Raw genomic sequence first — 5,144 nt, 5'->3', positions numbered from 1 at the left:
CTGCAAAGGCAAAAGCAAAACTCTTTAACACTCACAAGTCACTGCCTTCCTAAGCCCCCTACCTTGAGTTCCCGTTTTAATGCCAGGTAGTATACTGGACTCCTGAAGCTAAGGTTTGCCCTCCCAGGGCTGCTGCCTCCAGCTCCCAGAGGCGATCAGCCCTCGCACTGCCCGTGCGAGAGCGAAGGCCGTTAGGGAGCAGCCTCCTTTGCCGCCGCTTTCAAGCCACAGACCACACATCGCCCTCCGTCCTCCCAGCGACTGTCCCCACAGTGGGGATCACTGCGGCTCAGCCGTCATGCCGCCCCGCCATGGAGTGGGGCAGCTCCGCCACAGCACTGCCGGCGAGAGGCCAAGCAGCCACCCCCCATCCCCGCCCCCGCCCTGCGAGGCGCAGCAGGGTACTGCCGCTAAAGGAAAGCCGCGGCTTCTTGGCGGGGCGCGGAGCAGCCGCAGGAGAAAGCCAGCTGAACTACTGGGCAAGGGGAGCAACCCTGGGACAGACCCACATGCCTTCATCATACCCGCGTTTAGGAACCAACATTAACACAAACCGGCCCCACCTACCCGTCTTCCGGTCTGTGCGCACCGACGGCTGCCACCCGCCCAGTTTAGCTTGGCTTGGCTTTTCAGCACTCTTCCATTGGCCCCCCAAGGCCCCAGTGCTGCTCTAGCTTGGCCAGTATTGGTCTGCTCCTACGCTCTAAGATCGTCTCCTTCACGGCCAATCGACGCATTGCGTCGCCGCCGTAGAGTCCTTTGGGTAATGCAGTTCGCCGAGGAGGTCGCGCTGCGCGGACTCGCCTCTCCTAACTACACCTCCCAGTAAGACGTGGGGCAAGAAGACGGCTCTCTGATTGGATAAACTGACCCGCGCGGTGGGCGGGGCATCGTAGTCGCTGCTGGCTGCGGGTGGGGCCGCTGGGCGTGCGCGGTGGCGTATCGCTGCCACAGGGCCCCGGGAAGCAGGCGCAGGCGTAGGCGTGTCAGGAGGCAGAAAAGCTCCTCCTGGAAAGTGCCGCCGCTGTGTTTCAGTGGAGCCCGTGGCAGGCAAGCGTACAACTGTCCGTGTGACACCCAGCAGGACAATGTTAGAACTGATTCAAAACGCGGCTGGTCAATAATTAAAGGCAACCAACGCATTCAGCATCGAGCAGCTGGGCTTCACAGGAGCTGATCTTGTCCGACTACACTGGCTGGGTCTCTGGGATGAAGCCACCGGTTTGTTCAATTCAGTTAAGGTCAGTGATATCGGACCTGCTTAGCACGTTTAGAAGCAAGCGAGCAATACGCTTTTTAATTCCTAAATGCAAGTTGTGTGTTGAACCTTTAAAGACAGGAAGACCACATTGAAAGGCTTGGGCACCCTCCTGAAGAGAACGTAGGCATCTCAGCAAGCGGCAGTGAGCTCCCCCGGTGCAGCGCCTGAGCAGGGGAACGTGTGGTGCTTGGGTGTACATAAGCAACACAGAACAGACCTGCATTACCTCAGTATTTGGTACTGCTATATTTGTGGGTGCATTTATTTCAACATACAGTAATCGAGATAAAACAACTAACGGGAAAAGGATTAAGAGAAGAGCTACAGCAATTAGAGAATACAGCTCCTACAAAACAAAACAAAACAAAAAAAAGAGGCATCCAATATGTGTAGATCAGCAGCAAAACCCAGAAAGACTTGCCTATATGCTTTGAGTAGCAGTTGCTGGGGAACAATTTAGTTAGAGCTCTTTATTGTCATAGTGACAGATACAAAATCCAATAGCTTTCACAGTTCTGTGGTTATAAAAAGCAAAGTATCCTAGCTGACATTTTCCACATTCATTCATCTCTTAAGTGCTTCATATTTCTAAGTCTCATGACAACTTAATTCAGTATTTGAATTGTGAGACCACAAAGACTGAAAGAAGCACGATAGTAAGTAATCAAAAAACTATTTCAGTGCTGTGCCTCTGTTTCTATTACATTAAATAATTCTGTACACTCTTTTGGCAGGCAGCAAATAAGTAGTCTTTGCTCTGATTGTGTGATGCTGATTAAAGAAATATAGTACAGGTATTTGGTAACTCTAGTGTATTCCAGTCATAGTAATCTGGATAATAGATAAAGTCTTGCAGGTTTTGAGTGTGTGCTTTGCCATCTGGCATAAAGCAGCTGCTCCCCAAAAGGTGCATTCCAGAAAAAAATATCTGTACCTTTACCTCACAGCCTTCCTTTGCCAAAGGTAACATGTTAGACCAACTAATACCTAATACAAAAGTAGGCATCTTAGTCCTTCTTCCTCATCTGTGGCAGCCTTGATTTCTTGTCTGGGTTCTGAGCCCATTTATGTCCCACAGAGGGCACCCTTGGAACAATGTTACAATTTTGGACAAAGCTGAAGCTACATAGATCGTGGTTGTGACTGGTTTAGGCTGTGCCTTTAAGAAAGGGACAGTTGCTGGAACACTCTGGCTGAACATTTTGGTGAAATAATGAAAACAAGATATTCTAAACTAATTTCATTGGTAGATTGGTAGAATGCAACTAAGCTTTAGTTCAGTTTGAATCTCAGTCAGTTCAGTCTTCTTTCAGTCTGTCTGTTCCTCTCTCTCTGAACAACAGCTGTGCAGGACAGAGTTGACCTTGAATTAACTGAACTAACAGATAAGAAACTAATTCTTGCATACGCTTTGAGCTAACAGAATTTCCTCCTTAATAATTACCTTTTCTCTCTCTCTAAACCTTTTTGGGGAAAAAGGGAGGTAGGGGGAGAAGGGGGATAAAGTGGGGGGGGGGGGGGGCACACCCTCCTGGCTGGAGGAGGGAAAGTTTTTTTTCTGTATTACATTCCTTGCTGTATATTTCTGTAAATATTGTATATTGTGTATATATTAATCTGCATTTCATCCTGCTTGTAAATATAGCTTATCTCATTTCTGCTTCTCTGACTGAGTTAGCTGGTGTTTCTTTGTGTGTGTGGGAGAACTGGACTTTCTTTCACCACCACATTGTACAAGTGTGACAGTAGAAACAATGTCAGTAAGCCCTCCTCCTCTCCTTTCCTGGCTCATTCGCTACCCCTGAGTACAAACCTGAGAGCACACAGTTTGCCAGACTGCATGTCAGGAAAGGTGTTGAAAACAAGAAAATACTTTTTGCTGTTTTTCTGACTCCAGCAGCATGTTTGACAGGTAATTCAGCCATTTTCACAATCTACATACATGTTGTTGAATTTATGTATTTAGTATTCCTAAAATGCTGAGAATAGCGTAATTCATTGTTCATTCTTTCTGTTTCTTTGCACTTCTTGTTTCTTCTGTTTCTACCGCTGTGATCAACAAATAGCTATACTTCATCCACTGTACCTGACAAGAAACAGGACAGTCCCAATGCCAGTGGAACAACTAGGCCCCTGTAACATTTTTGTTACCTAGAATTGCAACTTCTGCATTTTATAGGCACCTAAGTGAAAATGATTTAACTTCAGAATTTATTGAACATTCATTTTGGTTGGTGTGAAATAAAAATAAATAAATCACAAGTTGTTATGCCTTTTGTTGCGAATAACATCTACTACATTACAGCAAGGAACAGGCCAAGTTTTGTGTCTTTTAAAACAGCATAATAAAAAACACGTATATTTGACATTTTTGCTTTCTTGCGGACTTCAGTAACTGCTTTACAGAGTGATTAACTAACTTATACCCTATTGTCCAGAAATAGAAACAGAAACATTATGAAGAGAGTCAAAAGAATCTACTGTTGATCAAGAAAAGATACAACTGCTTCCTTGCTGTAATGTAGTAGATGTTATTCGCAACAAAAGGCATAACAACTTTTCACTGACTGAAGTTATTAAAATTAGGCTGACACCAAGGCCAGAGGTGGGGGGAGGAGAACTACCACAAAAACAACAGAAGTGGTTGCAAGGAAAAAGAAAAAAACCCAACCACAAAAGTGCAAAAGGAGAAGATTATCTGTGATTTCCCTTCACATCAAAATCAGTCCTCCCCACAGATTCATATCAGGTTTTGCAGTGCTCTCCCTGGAAATGTTATGTTAGGCCTTCTTAGGCTATCTCTCATGGATCTCTATATTCTAGTAAACTGAAACATGCAGTAAATGCCTTTTCAGTGACTTAAGTGAGAATTTCTTTGTTACATAGGCCACAAAAGTGAGAAGTGCTATTAGGATTCAAGTGCTTTAACCTGTATACTTATTATAAATTTTGCAGATAATATGCCTGAATGAAAACTAATGAATGAATGATGATTATTCCTAACCACACCTCACAAAGGTGCTTTCTAAAGTAACAAAAAAAGCCCCAACCAATCCACCCTGCAGAAAAGGTGAACGCTGGTGCCCAGCTATGATAAAAGTTATTCAGAAAAGATGTTCATGTGAGGTAACAATCTAGTCAAGAAGTCACATAGCTGATGATATCAGAATAAATAATTCTTAACTTTAATATATCTTACATTCTATTTGGAAAGCTCAGGGAAACTAATCACAGTCATTAGCTTAATAAAGTGAAGGAGATGCTGAGAAATGAAGTGAAGAATGTAGATGTGGTGCTTCAGGATATAGTTTAGTGGTAAGGGTAGTTAGGTTCATTACCACCAAAGCAAAAGTGTTGAAAGCAAATGGTAGGAGAGGGAAAGAAGCTCATGCTATACAGGAGAAAAGGAAATTATGGCAATATGAAATATGTTACAGCCTTTAGGTTCTTGGCAAAAAGGGCTTCAGGCATTTCAAGATGGCAGAAAATCTTGGTTTACTTTTGTGAAGACGTATGATTTCAAAGGCAGACACAGACTATTTTGTTTGTCCAGGATCAAGAAATAACTTGGTGGTATTGCGTACGCTATGCTATGCGTAGCAGCATAGAAATGTAGCTAAGAAAAGAATTACAGTGAAAGTATTGAGCAAATAATACAAAGAACACTGTAAATATCAAACCTGAAACTTAAAATGGTAGGATTAAGATGGAACCAAGTGCAACAGATGTCTGTGTAGCTCTTCACATGGATGAAAGTGTTGTCCATTTCAGTGGTAAAGACATGCTAAGAGTTAAAATCAGTTTTACAAGATGATGAAAAAAAACCCAACATAAACCAAACCCAGCCAAACACAACCCCCAAACCTCACACTCCTAAACACCA

Source organism: Dryobates pubescens, chromosome 6 (genome assembly GCF_014839835.1).
Source record: "Dryobates pubescens isolate bDryPub1 chromosome 6, bDryPub1.pri, whole genome shotgun sequence".
Taxonomy (NCBI): Eukaryota; Metazoa; Chordata; class Aves; order Piciformes; family Picidae; genus Dryobates; species Dryobates pubescens.
This window is presented reverse-complemented; position numbering follows the sequence as displayed.